Source organism: Bufo gargarizans, chromosome 4 (genome assembly GCF_014858855.1).
Source record: "Bufo gargarizans isolate SCDJY-AF-19 chromosome 4, ASM1485885v1, whole genome shotgun sequence".
In the NCBI taxonomy this organism is placed as follows: domain Eukaryota; kingdom Metazoa; phylum Chordata; class Amphibia; order Anura; family Bufonidae; genus Bufo; species Bufo gargarizans.
This window is the reverse complement of record NC_058083.1, coordinates 476,125,184-476,140,511: the sequence shown is the minus strand read 5'-3', so window position 1 is coordinate 476,140,511 and position 15,328 is coordinate 476,125,184. Positions and strand designations below refer to the sequence as shown.

General features: G+C 42.7%; 1 long non-coding RNA gene across 1 annotated transcript in view; it reads right to left on the bottom strand.

The window, feature by feature from the left end:
• Positions 1–9,811: 9,811 nt before the first annotated feature.
• Positions 9,812–15,328, bottom strand: part of LOC122933702 — a 44,254-nt gene continuing 38,737 nt past the window's right edge. The window contains exons 2-3 of the long non-coding RNA XR_006388534.1: positions 12,561–12,616; positions 9,812–9,863 (exon numbers count right to left, since the gene is read on the bottom strand). This is a non-coding gene — a long non-coding RNA (uncharacterized LOC122933702). The remainder of the gene's footprint in view (positions 9,864–12,560; positions 12,617–15,328) is intronic.

The window sequence follows — 15,328 nt, the reverse complement described above, 5'->3', positions numbered from 1 at the left end:
GCTTTATTCACCTGCATAGTGAAGTAACTACTCACCAGCAGGTAGACATAGAGCAGAACCTGAACCAGCAGGTGGTGGCATACTTGGAGTGCACCCTGCCAGCCGTCATTGAAGATCCGCTGGACTACTGGGAAACCAAACTGGATTTGTGGCGCAAACTAGCAGAGCTTGCCCTGGAAAATCTGTCCTGCCCGGCCAGTAGTGTGTGGAATCAGAGCGGATGTTTAGTGCGGCGGGGGCCATAGTTACCCCAAGGAGAATTCGCCTGTCCACCCAAAATGTGGAGAGACTCACCTTGTAAAGATGAATCAGGCGTGGATCAGCCAGGATTTCCAACCACCAATTCCTGATGCATCTGACTAGATCATCCATGGTGCCACACCAACACTTTGATAAAAGAGACCGGTTTCTTCTGACTACCTGCCTCAGCTACTACACTGTTGCTGCCACCCGCCTGATGCCACACATCTGATGCCAAGTGCTCCTTCTTTCAGTCTCCTTCATCAGCAGGTACTGGTATTGCCACCCACCGCTCCACTCTGTCACCGGGTCACTTTGTGGTCTCCTGATGCAGCTGCTGCTGCCATCTCCAGATTATGTCACCTTGCCTCTCTGTGGTATCCTCCTGCTGCTGCTTCTGCCATCTCCACATTATGTCACCTTGCCACTCTGTGGTCTCCTAAGGGCTCTTTCACACTTGCGTTCTTTTGTTCCGGCATAGAGTTCCGTCGTCGGGGCTCTATGCCGGAAGAATCCTGATCAGGATTATCCCAATGCATTCTGAATGGAGTGAAATCCGTTCAGGATGCATCAGGATGTCTTCAGTTCAGGACCGGAACGTTTTTTGGCCGGAGAAAATACCGCAGCATGCTGCGCTTTTTGCTCCGGCCAAAAATCCTGAACACTTGCTGCAAGGCCGGATCCGGAATTAATGCCCAATGAAAGGCATTAATCCGGATCCGGCCTTAAGCTAAACGTTGTTTCGGCGCATTACCAGATCCGACGTTTAGCTTTTTCTGAATGGTTACCATGGCTGCCAGGAAGCTAAAGTCCTGGCAGCCATGGTAAAGTGTAGTGGGGAGCAGTATACTTACCGTCCGTGCGGCTCCCGGGGCACTTCAGAGTGACGTCAGGGCGCCCCACGCGCATGGGGCGCTCTGACGTCATTCTGGAGCGCCCCGGGAGCCGCACGGACGGTAAGTATACTGCTCCCCCGCTCCCCACTACTACTATGGCAACACGGACTTTAATAGCGTCCTGGCTGCTATAGTAACACTGAACGCATTTTGAAGACGGATCCGTCTTCAGATGCTTTCAGTTCACTTGCATTTTTCCGGATCCGGCGTGTAATTCCGGCAAATGGAGTACACGACGGATCCGGACAACGCAAGTGTGAAAGAGCCCTAAGGCAGCTTTCATCTCCACACTAGGTCACTATCCTCCTGCTGCTGCCATATCCACATTATGTCACCTTGCCACTCTGTGGTCTGATGATGCTGCAGCCATCTCCACACTATGTCACCTTGCCACTCTGTGGTATCCTGCTGTTGCTGCCATCTCCACACTATGTCACCTTGCCACTCTGTGGTATCCTCCTGATGCTGCTGCTGCCACCTCCACACTCTGTCATTGCGCCACTCTGTGGTCTCCTCATGCTGCTTCCACCTCATCAATGTGTCATAGGTCCACTCTGTGGACTTCTCATTCTGTTCCCACCTCCCCACTTCATGACTGGGCCACTATTTTGCCTTTCGGCCTGGCTGACATCATCATTTATTTGACCTTCTGATCTGTCAGAAGGAAGGAAAAATGAGACTCACAACGGATCCTGTCTGTGTAGCAGCTGTAAGGCCTCTATGGTCCCATCAGAATTGGCTTATGATTTGGAGTGGATCCAAAACACAGAAGACATGCAAATATTCCATTCACATGTCATCTCTGTCTTAGATCCACTCCTGTTTTTTTTGGGCATTAGCACTACTGATGGATTATTGAGCAAATGTTGACCGAGTGAAGGCGGATGCTCCACAGACAGGATCCGCTTTTTGCGGGTTATTGTTCTGACAGATCAGAGGAAGGGCAAATTAATCAGTGACGTCAACACAAACTTACTGCTGACACCCTCTGCACTCTGTCCGGGGGGCTCTACTTGTATAAGCATTTAATAGAATAAGTTCTGTAGACACCTATGTGGAATCAGCTGACAAGGGTGTAAGGCCTCTTTCACACTTGCGTTGTCCGGATCCGGCGTGTACTCCACTTGCCGGAATTACACGCCGGATCTGGAAAAACGCAAGTGTACTGAAAGCATTTGAAGACTGATCCGTCTTCAAAATGCTTTCAGTGTTACTATGGCAGCCAGGACGCTATTAAAGTCCGGGTTGCCATAGTAGGAGCGGGGAGCGGGGGAGCGGTATACTTACAGTCCGCGCGGCTCCCGGGGCGCTCCAGAATGACGTCAGAGCGCCCCATGCGCATGGATGACGTGCCATGCGATCACGTCATCCATGTGCGTGGGGCGCCCTGACGTCGTTCTGGAGCGCCCAGGGAGCCGCACGGACGGTAAGTATACTGCTCCCCCGCTCCCCGCTACACTTTACCATGGCTGCCAGGACTTTAGCGTCCCGGCAGCCATGGTAACCACCCTAAAAAAGCTAAACATCGGATCCGGCAATGCGCAGAAACGATGTTTAGCTTAAGGCCGGATCCGGATCAATGCCTTTCAATGGGCATTAATTCTGGATCCGGCCTTGCGTCAAGTCTTCAGGATTTTTGGCCGGAGCAAAAAGCGCAGCATGCTGCGGTATTTTCTCCGGCCAAAAAATGTTCCGTTCCGGAACTGAAGACATCCTGATGCATCCTGAACGGATTTCACTCCATTCAGAATGCATTAGGATAAAACTGATCAGGATTCTTCCGGCATAGAGCCCCGACGACGGAACTCTATGCCGGAAGACAAGAACGCAAGTGTGAAAGAGCCCTAAAAGGAGTGCGCTTCTTCTTGGCACTAACATCGACCTGTAAGGCTGAGTTGATATACTTCAGTTATTTGGTCAGTTTTGGCCCCGTGACTGCCCAAATAGGTGAAGTTTGCAGTGATTCTAAGAGCGACGCCTGTCATCTGCATGTCATACGGACTCACGGTATTATTTTACTACCACAGCAGACTCCCTATGCGTGTTACTGCAAGGCACAGTGTTCTACACCACTATAAAGGCTCTCTGCAGCCCGGAAATGGCAGTTTTCTAACGTAATTCGCAGCAAATTAATTCGGATCTAAGCTAATTTTTCCAAAAAAGTAGCCTTAGAAGTGTGTAAGTGAATCCCTTTGCCTTCTGATCTCTTGTGCATCTGGCTCTTGAGTAACTCCTCTGTTATAAAGCTGGAGGCAGATAAAGCAGGATGGCATCATTGATGGGGATGGCTCACCCCTCCCCCTCCCTGCACAGTGACTTTTGCTCATGACACCCCCATATAAGTCAGTAAGTCATTGTCTGACTGAGGTTTCTTATGTCTCCTGTAAAGAATATCTCTGGAACTTCTGTAAACAGCTCAGGCAAGATTGCTACCCCCATAATCATGTATGAAAAAAATCCACAATCAGAAAATAAAAACAAATTAGAAAAAAAGTCTGTTTCAGTATACATTTGTACTTAGTAAAAAAAAAAAAAAAAAAGGTAAAACTTTCCCTTTAATGAAATTTTTACGTTTACGGAAAATTGTAAGCAAAAGAATAATACATGGATTTGGTTAGATGATGCACTGATGTGACACCCTGATGGGTGATATCAGGCTGTGACTCGTGAGAAAAAGATCAGGCAGATGTGTTTTGTACAGCAGGATTTCCTTGAGATGCTATCTTAGATATCATAGACAGTGAGAGGCAGCTGCAGAACCGCATTACCAAACAGGATATATGATATTATCTTGTACAGTACATTATACTGGTTATAAATGCATTAGTGTCTTCTGTCCACATTGTTGTTCCATTTTACTTACTACAAAGCAAATAACCTACTCACTGTACTTGTTTGCATATTCAGTGAATTAATTGCACTCTTTTTTCTGGCATCAGACAGAGTTTAAAAGTTCCCCCCTGAAATCGACATAAAAATGCTTGAGAAATTGGGCGACATTTTCTCAAGCATTTTCTCTAATAGGATTGGCTCCGATTTTTGAAAAAGAGCTGGCTGATCTGACTTCTGTACCCTCCAACAATAATGCTGAATACTGGGGAAAGCATAAGCAGCCACAAATTTCCCTGTACCCGGTGTGCCAAAGTCTGATAGGGCATAAGTACAGGGGTTGTCATGGTGAAACAGCTTTTTAATTAGGCATTGCTGTTTGAACAAACTGCATTGCTGGGTTTAGGGTAGCCCCAACACTACGCTGGGTCCCCCGGGCACAATCAAGGCATCACCACATATTGTATGGGCACGGCATTATGTATACAATGAAGGGAACACATGATGGCATGGTTCCATTCATCATATATGTAGGTGTGTAATAATAAAGTTATTGTTTTCTTATCTGGCAAACGGAATTTTATTGGAGAAGTCATTGGCGAATGATGTCTGGGGAAAGTTGCAGGTGCCCTCCAAGAATGGTGATTTGCTCTTCTCTTCAACGGCGTTCCAGGTAGCTATAAGAGAAGGAGATAACAGTTAGTGCGCACTTACGGCGCAGGATAACAAACTGCTCGGACCAGCGCTATCCCTAACTATGGAGAACAACTCATCCTGAAAGCTGAAGCTAAAGAGGGAGTCTCCTGGCAAAAAAAATGCTTAGCTGAAGAACTTAACTCTCTGGATGAAGCTTCTGCATCCTCTCTTCAGGTCTGCTGTGTAGCCCCATGCGCAAGCCCAGAGTTAATTGATGTTACAGACGTCACTGGCACGCGCATGCACAGTGAGAGCCCTGGGTAGAACGTACCTGCAAATCGGAGTAGCCAGGAACCGAGGACCTATTCGCCTCCGCCGGACAAAATGAAGAAAAAAGAGAAGAAAAGACATTCACCTTCTAGGTCTTCTGTTAAGGTAGCTGTCAGTCCAGATCTTCTGTCCGCTTCCCTTGAGCTGTCGGCAGTTGGACCTGACAATAGGGGTGAGAATAACGTTCAAAACAATCATAGTGGCACACAGACGTTGCACACTTTTTCTACTCAAGTACCGTATTTTACTGAGGATTAATTATATTTATTTAATGAATTTTTTAAGTTTATGTCAAACACAAATAATGAGGATTCTCAATGCTTGACTGAGGTTTGGGTTGACAAGACATCTGTCAATCCTCAAAAAAGCACTGACAGATTTATAGGGCTGCCTAAGGATTCAGTCTCGGTATTTAACCCTCAAATACAGAATTTTGAGGGTGTAAAACAATCCTGCCTTAAAGAGGCTTTAGTTTGCCAAGTATCTCCACTTGGATACCATCTGTCAGTCACTGTAAAAGACAAGATATGGAATAGGGAATTTATTGATTTATGTTCCCTACTCCCATCATCTGGTAATAAACCTGTAATAAAAGATAATAAGGATGAGGACCCCCAAAAACATAAAGAATAAATCAATTTTAAATTGGGTACAGGCTTTCTCTATTTATGCGGCAGTGCTGGGAGAACGTAAAGCAGAACTCTGCTGTGGATTATTTTATCGTATGGATTCAATTCTGGAAGCCTATCGCAGTTTTGGTGGATTGGCTTGGAATACTTATGATGAGTCTTTCAGGCAGAAACTGTCGGTTTATCCGAACATGCAATGGGGAACCAAGGATGTTGGCCTCTGGCTAAATCTCATGTTGCTGCAAAAGAATGTAATTTTTCATCAGCAAGGTAACAACAAGGGAGGCCTATGTTTTGCATTTAACGAAAATTACTGCAAATGGGCCTCAAGTTGCAAATATCGGCATGAGTGTTCCTTTTGTAGCGGAAGCCACCCAGTGTTCAAGTGTCTCAAAAAGCTTGGTTCAGCTGAAGCCTCGGCTACAAAAGACACTCAAGGAAAAAGCAACAACTCTAGTGAGGCTAGTAAAGTTAATCCCATGGTTAGAATGTTATCCAGACCAAGTGATGGCTAGATTGATATTGTCTGGCTTTTCATTTGGTTTCTACGTCCCTCAATTTAAAGGGACTGGTTGCTTTTGGGTCGAGAACCTCAAATCCGTTAAGTTAAATTCTTCTATTGTTAAAGACATTTTTTTTAAAGAAATTGATCTAGGCCGTGTTGCTGAACCATTCTCTGCCCCACCATCTAAAAATTTTTGTTTGTCCCCTTTAGGCCTAGCCCCTAAAAAAGAATCTTACTCTTTCCGTTTAATTCATAACCTTTCTTTTCCTCCTGATCATTCATTAAACGACAAAATAGACAAAAGTGTTGCTTCCATTTCTTATTCTTCTTTTGATTTAGCTATTGTTAAGTTAAAGGAAATAGGTAGGAATGCTCTGTTAGCCAAAACTGATATTAAATCAGCATTCAGACTCCTTCCTATTCACCATAAAGGTTTCAACTCTCTTGGATTTCAATTTGAGGGTCAATATTTCTTTGACGGCGCTCTACCGATGGGTTTTACCCTTTTGTGTTTTTACTTTGAAGCCTTCTCATCTTTTCTGCAATGGGTTATAGAACAATTTCACATTGATGGTCACATAATGCATTATATAGACGATTTCCTTTTCATGGGAAGAGGGGATACTAACAACTGTCAATTATTACAATTTTTTCCAAATAACCAGTGACTTTAATATTCCGTTAGCGGAAGACAAAACGGTGTTCCCAACTAACAGGTTAACTTTTTTGTGAATCACGATTGATACTTTCAAAATGGAATTCAGTATTTCTGGTTAAAAAATCGATAATATAAACATTTCCATCAATGTATTGTTGGCTAGAATTAAATGTACGTTAGAAAAACTACAATCATTTATTGGGTACTTTAAATTTTATTTCCCGGGTTATTCCCATGGGTAGAGTTTTCTCTAAAAGGTTATATAATGCTACAGAAGGTCTTTCTTCTCCATTCTCGCATATTAGAATAACTTCCTTTTAGTCTGTGGAGATTTGGCCTCAAAAATGGAAGGATTCTGGTTTAGTAAAGAATGCAGTCTTTATTGAATTGTTTCCTGTCTTGGTTGCCCTACATATTTGGAGACCAAATTTTTCTAACAAAATAATTTTGTAATTGTCCGACAACAAGGGTGTCATTTTCGCTATTAATTGTCATGCGTCAAAATCGATCCTGGTTACTATCTTACTTCGTGAGCTAGTTTGTTCCTGGAAAGTGTAATTTAATAGCAGATGCTTTATCCTGCCAGAATTTCACTCTCTTCAAAGAACTAGTTCCAGAAGTGGCAACCTTCAACTTGCCCGAATCATCTATGGGGGTTATTTTAGGAGTTCTGCGAGATTTAATATGGAAATCACTAGCCCCAAACACGTGGTCCGCTTACTCCGCTGCTTGGAAGTTATGGACTTCTTTTTGTGACTGCAAAAACTTAGATACGTTTTCCAATTATTATTTTATTTTAATAGAAATTTTTAATCATTTACTGGAAAATAAAAACTCGTACATTTCTATAAACAAAATTTTTATTGGCATTTCTTTATTTTTCAAGATTTTAGGTCTCCAACCAGTTAAGAATAATTTTCTTTTGAATCAGGCCTTAAAAGGTCTGAACAAAAGTACAGTCGAGAAGGAAAGAACTAGACCAATATCTAGGAAGATTTTATTCCAATGATATGATTTTTTACCCTCTCTATGTTCTTCGGATCTGGAAACACACCTTTTCTGATCTGTTTTTATTGTGGCCTTCTTCTCTGCTCTCCGGATCAGCGAATTCATGGCTGTTAATAGACATAGTACATCACCTATTTTTATTCCTGACTTGGTTTTCAATATGAAAGTTTTGAGACTTTGTATACGAAAGTCAAAAACTGATCAAGTCCAAAAAGGTCATTGGATTACTTTACACTCTCTCAGTAACTCTCGATTATGCCCTGTTATGGCTATGCTAAATTGGTTGAATAGAAGGCCTAAGGTAAATGGTCCATTATTCTCACATCTGGACCATTCTCCTCTTACAAATTTTTAATTTAATGCCGTTTTAAAGAAATGTCTCAGTCTATTAGGTTATCACAATTGTAATATTTCTGCCCATTCATTCAGAATAGGAGCAGCCACCTTGGCTGCTCAACAAGGTTTGAGTATGTCTTTAATAAAAAATTTGGGTAGATGGAAATCTGATTATATATATCAGGGATCAGCAACCTTTGGCACTCCAGCTGCGTTGAAACTACAACTCCCAGCATGCACACCTCCATGGCTGTTCTCAGAACTCCCAGAGAAGTGAATGAAGCATGCTGGGAGTCGTAGTTTGACCACAGCTGGAGTGCCGGAGGTTGCTGATCCCTGATATATATCTATATTAGACCTGAATTGTTAGAGTAGTATTATTTTATCTTGCAGATTTTTGCAATATTTGGATTGTTGGAAACCATATCGTTACTGGAGCATTAAATCATGTTTCTGAAAGAAAATGTTTACATGACCTTGGTCTCAATTTGAATATATACATTAATTGGTCTGCATAATCAGATTTAAAGTTGAGAGATGTTTGGTCTTTGTGTAATTCTCTAGCCTTTTATTTGCCTCTGGAATTGATTAATAAATACAAGTATACTTTTAGGAATATTCGTTTATTGTTACCTAATTCTGTTCTTACCTTCTCTGAAATGATTCAAAAGTTCAACTGGTCTCACAGAGATCTTCGTTTCCTGGATAAAATCAGGAAAAAAGTAAATCGTCAGATGGTAAAATGTTTGCCTATTTTGAATGTTTTTTCATATAGACATGTTGAATTAGAAGGATTTATTGGAGGCCTTTACACATCTGACTATTGGCACTTGTCCAATATCGGTAACAATATTCTTAACGCGGGATTCCAAAATATGATCGAAGAACGTCTACGATGTTTGGGGGGTGCCATGTGATACATGGCTTGTGTATGAAGTTGCTAATGATTTGAGTGGACATGTTTGTTTATTATTAACTCAAGTTTAGTCTGTTAAGTAATTGTATTTAACTAATTAACATAACGGCCTTCAACATCCATATAAATATCATTAATTTCCTTAATAAATATTAATTATTTGATTTAGCTGGTGTGGGGTTTCGCTCTGGTAGATAGGGTAAGCGGGCGCAGTACAGATGTAAAATTCAAGTTCTTAACTGTTTATTCACACTTGAGGCAATTGCACAAAACAACACGTAACTTGCAGTCTTGTTGTTAATTCACACACAATGAAAAGTTCATATAACACAAGTCACCTTGCTGGCATTTCTGCCTCCAGTAGTCCACAGCAGGATTTAAGGAGCCTGTTTCCCCAGCGTGCAGATCTCAGCCCTCCAGCAAGGCACAAAACCTCAGATCCCAAAAACGGAGACATCTCTGCTGAGCCCAGCTTCCTATTTAAGGACAGCCAGGTGCTGCTAAAACCCGGAACAGCACTTAAAGTCCGGTCCGGTATATGACCTCACCTGGCTGGAAACCAGCCCAGCCGCACATGCTGGGAGGAAAATACCTACTTTGAGAGACATAACCCCTCACTGTGTCACACTGTACTTTGTCTTATTTATCTGGAACCTTTGCCCATCATGTATGGGCCTGGCATTGTGTATACAATGAAGGGAACACATGATGACATGGTTCCGTTCATTGTATATGTAGGTGTGTAATAATAAAGTTATTGTTTTCTTACCTGGCAACAGAATTTAATTGGAGAAGTCATTGGCGAATGATGTCTGGGGAAAGTTGCAGGGGCCCTCCAAGGATGGTGATTGGCTCTTCTCATTAACGGCGTTCCAGGTACCTATAACAGAAGGAGATAACAGTTAGTGCGCATTCACGGTGCAGGGTAACAAACTGCTCGGACTTGCGCTATCCCTAACTATGGAGGACCTTCTAAAACAACTCATCCTGAAAGCTGAAGCTAAAGGGGGATTCTCCTGGCAAAAAAAAAATGCTTAGCTAAAGAACTTACCTGAGAAGGATGGTAACTTGGTCAAAGGCTGGGGGCCCATGGTCTTTAACTCAATAGTCTGCGCAGGCTCTTTGGTCACAGAGCTGATGACCCATGGTCTGTGGCTCAGCATCCCCATCTCAGCGTCTTCTTCTAGTCACTCATGCAGGCTGGCATGAGTCTCCCCTCCAAGCACTGTTCCCTATCTTCTGAACATTAGGGGCTCTGACTGCTCTTCTTTTATACTATTTCTAGCTAGACTGGACCTTATAGTGGGAGGAGGGAGTGGAGAAACTCAGCACAAACAATTGCAAAGTTACCACTCCCGTCTGGCATAGAATTACATTAGAGCTTCAGTGATACTCAATGGCAATGACACAGCAGTTTTCCAGACAAAAACAAGTTTCCAAACACAACAACATGGCTAAAACCAGACATTCAAAAGCTCAGTCTGTCTGGTTTTGGTGGTTTGGCTTTTCCCCTACAAAACATGCTCTTCTTTAAAACCTATGGCAGCAGTGGAAAATTACCAGCTTCTTATTCAAAGTCCCAAAAGTCCCACAGAGCCTTGCAAATACAATGCAAATGAACAGGATATACAGCATATCACAGCATTAATATTAAATGCAGTTAAACAGTATTAAACAGTGCAAGTTAACCCTTCCAAGTGAAAGGAAGTAAGAAGTTTATAACTTTGCATAGGGGAAATAGGCAAATGTCCACAAATGTTCAGACTTCATAGTACCCATGCTCCAGGGCGCTACAAAACTTTGCATAATCAATGGTACAAATGAAAAAAACAACAACATTGTAATATATAATAGGAAAAATCCTCCACTTATTGGTCTCTTCTTCATTTCCCACCTGCCTTTTGCACTGATCATTCACTCATAATTTAGTGGGAAAATCCATCCTGATAGAGGTAAAGGCACAATGGATGATCGGCTTCACTGAGGGATCAGGCTACAGTTGCTTCCTGTAGAACCCTATGAAAAGTTGTGTGGTAGGAGATGGTGAAGGAAGATACTGCAATAAGAGAGTGAACAGATGCTCCTGGTTCCAGTATGTGTTTTAATGTGTTACCACAGTGCTGAGTTCAGAGCTACACTGCTTGGTACTGCTGCATAATGCCCTCCATGTCACTTCTGGTTCTGAGCGTGTACTACAGAGAGATAGGGGAGCAAGATCTCCTTTTCTCTCAGTGTGCAGTGTATGGGAGACATCATAGCAGCAAGTCTCCGCCACTAGCTCATTGTCATGGTCTTACCTTCTTACTGTTCTCCTTCGTTTGACATGTGCTGGCGGCCATCTTGGTTTCTGGGTTTCTTGTAGCCTCCCACCCTGCGGCTTCTCCTTCCCACTGGGAGGAGCTGGATGCCTAGCTCATATATATAGGAGGTCTGTGGCTTCAGTTCCTTGCTTGGTCCTCCTGTGTTCACATGCTTCTAAGACTGCTGCTGCGTCTGGTTCCTGATCCTGGCCTCGTCTGACTACCCCGTTGGTTCCTGATCCTGGCTTCGTCTGACTACCCTGCTGGTTCCTGATCCAGGCTTCGTCTGACTACCCTTCTGGTTCCTGACCTCTGTCTACGCAAGACCCTGCTTCGGTTTAGCCATCCGTTTGGACTTTTGCTTACAGCTTGATTTTCAATAAAGCCTTCTTATTTCCACTTATCTCTTGTTGTACGTCTGGTTCATGGTTCCATGACACTCATGGAAACCTGTATACGATTCCAGTATAGGAAAGAGATCTGTGCTGCTGTTGACTAGGTTGCAGAAGATAAGCCCACCCTACAGAACTACACTATGACAAACTATTGCTTATTCTCAGGAGTGGAAAGATGGAAATGCTTGACTTGAATAGGACTGAGCTTCGCTTAGACTTCATGAATGATGAGTGTGAAATCACTGGCCTAGGGTAAGCCACAAGGTAAGCCTCCTAAAGCAGCTGATCAGAACTGGTCCCAGTTGTTGGACCCCACCTATCAGATACTGATTACCTATTCCGAGGATAGGTTATCAGTATGAAACCTAAAAAAAAACTTTAAGAACTAATGATATACATTAGATGTCTTGAATGTCCTCAATATCTGTCTCCTTGAGAGTATGTTTGTACATGGATGACCACTAGGTGGAATGTAGTCAACCAAAGATATTTTGTAACCATGTTTTCTCATCAAGTTTGTGGTTTCTCTGTTTATTTCTGACCACCAATGCTTATATATTGTGTGTGTGGTCTTGGACAAACCACTATATTCTTTCAAGCTTCAATTTACTGTAATGTAGTAATCATGATGAAAATATTGCTCAGTTACCAGTAGAAAAAATTGAGGTTGCCAAAATTCCATAGTATGGCCACACAGAACGGTTGTGTAGTTATACATTGGATTATGTTAATGTGCCTATGTCAATGATCTGAGCCAAACATTTGCTATAAGAAATTCACTATTTTGCAAATATGGGCACAGCTGTGTTACAGCAGTACTCCAGGAAGCAGTGTAATATAGTAAAAATGTCACACAAAAAACGTCTACTGTAGTTTACTTACCTTTTTAATACTGTGCCTTTCCTGCACTGTTGATTCCAATGCTTCTGGTTGACAATCTGTTTGTAACGATTAGAGATAACAACATTTTTCAAAAATTCGATTTGCCGATTCGCCAAATTTTTTGGGAAAAATTTGGTTTAATCCAAATTAAATCGTGTTAAAAAATGGCTATTTCCTGGTTGGGGAGAGCCTTTATAGTGGTGTAGAACACTGTGCCTTGCAGTAACACGCATAGGGAGTCTAATTTAGTAGTAAAATAATACTATGAGTCCGTATGACATGCAGATAACAGGCGCCACTCTTAGAATCACTGCACACTTCACTTACTTGGGCAGTCACGGGGCCAAAACTGACCAAATAACTCAAGTATGAACTCAGCCTTACAGGTTGATGTTAGTGCCAGGTATAAAGAACCGTGCAGAGGCCCAAGATCCTACTGTAGCGTGAAAGAGCGCACTCCTTTTATACCATCAGCTGATTCCATATAGATGTCTACAGAACTTGTTCTATTAAACGCTTAAACAAGTAGAGACCCTGACAGAGTCTGTGATCAATGTCTTCCCGATGTTTCCCCTTATCACCTTCACTTCCTATTATGTTTCTATGTGTGGTGTTGGTATAGGTTGGTGTTTGATGTCTAGTCGTTGTTACATGTCTGGTGGTGTTTGTTGTCCAGCATGTTTGCTAGACATCCCCCCTGTCTGTTTGTTGTTGACTCCGGAAGGGGGTGTCAGGGTTCCCAGACAGGGAATGACCCAGTGGAAAGGAGGAGCCACCTTCAACCTGCAACAACTACATGTTGCCGCAGGCAACAGCATGCACGGCAACCGTGTCGCGGCGCACACAACAGAGGTCGTGACACTGACATACTGTTAGATCAAATAACTAAATGTTAGATAAAAAAAAAAAAATCGCCACTAATACACAGCAAACAGGGCTTTAGAATATATCACTGTACCGCTAAGGGTACTTTCACACAAGTGTTTTTCTTTTCCGGCATAGAGTTCCGTCACAGGGGCTCTGTACTGGAAAAGAACTGATCAGGCATATCCCCATGCATTCTGAATGGAGAGTAATCCGTTCAAGATGCATCAGGATGTCTTCAGTTCAGTCGTTTTGACTGATCAGGCAAAAGATAAAACCGTAGCATGCTACAGTTTTATCTCCAGCGGAAAAAAAGGAAGACTTGCCTGAATGCCGGATCCGGCATTTTTCCCCATACGAATGTATTAGTGTCGGATCCGGCATTCAAAATACTGGAATGCCAGATCTGTCCTTCCGGCCTGCGCATGCGCAGACCGGTAAAAATGTGAAAAAAAATACAAGACGGATCCGTCTGTCCACATGACAAGCGGAGAGACGGATCCGTTCTTGTAATGCATTTGTGAGACGGATCCGCATTCGTCTCCGTCTCACAAATGCTTGCAGTCACACCCAGATCGGCGGATCCGGCGGTCAGTTCCGAAGACGGAACTGCCCGCCGGATCACACTGCCACAAGTGTGAAAGTAGCCTAAATGGTAAATAGTTTTTTTCTAAATTCTTTTCAACAAATAAGTGCAACAATGAAAGGCGTATATATTTGTATTTAGCCAGTAATATATGGCAAACTGGGCTGTAAAATATCTCACTCGACCACTGAACGGCAATTAGGCCCTATTTTTTTTATATTTTTACACAAAAGACTTTTCAACAGATAAGTACAACTATGAACGGCGAATATATTTGTATTTCGCCAGTAATACATAGAAAAATGGGCTGTAAAATATATTTGCACCTCTGAGCGGCAAAAATATTTTTCCTTTTTCCAATAATGCACGCAAAAAAGTGCTTTAAAACAGATAACTGCACCGCTAGGCGGCAAGGATATTTTTCCTTTTTCCACTAATAGAAGCAAAAAAGGGCTTTAAAACAGATAACTGCACCGCTATGTGGCAAATATATTTTTCCTTTTTCCACTAATACACACAAAAAAGGGCTTTAAAACAGATAAATACACCGCTAAGCGGCAAATATATTTTACTTTTGCCACTAATACGCAACAAAAAGGGCTGCAATTTTCGCACTTCACCACACAATGGTTAATAAGCCCTTTTTTTCCGACTAATAAAAGCCAGAAAATGCTTTAGAACATATAACTGCACTGCACTAGGGCAAATAAAACATAGAGATATTTCCTTGTAATGAACCCTGTTAATGCCTGTATCAAACAGCACTTGCACCCCAATAACAAGAACGGTTTGCTGGAATTACAGAGCTGTATAATGGCAATTTGGATCCCCAGTCAGTGCAGCAAAGTGTAATCTGATTGTTTCTATTAACCAGGCTGTCACCTCCCCGACTGAACCCTGTTCAACATAAATGCTGTGGAGTGATTCCTCCCTATCCTTTCCCTACACCTTGAATAATCTTTCCCTGCACTTGTAAATAGTTTTTTTTAGCACAATGACGATTTTTCTATCACTGTCCCTTACGCCTGCAGACACGTCTCTCCCTGCACTAAGTACACTAGTGAATGGCAGAATCTGAGATGGCTGCCGTATTTATGTGACATCACAGGGCTGGCTGTCTGCTGATTGGCTGCATGCATGGCGGTATGGGTGATCCCGCCTTCCCAGACTTCCTTTCTCCATGTCTTCACACGTTGTCATGGTCCCTCAGGTGACTGATGTCAGGAGAATCAGGAGACTGGCTGAGCGTGGAGTAATCTATCAGTCTCCTTGATTTCTCTTGATTCAGTATTGATAGGGTTAATGACCACTTCCCTTT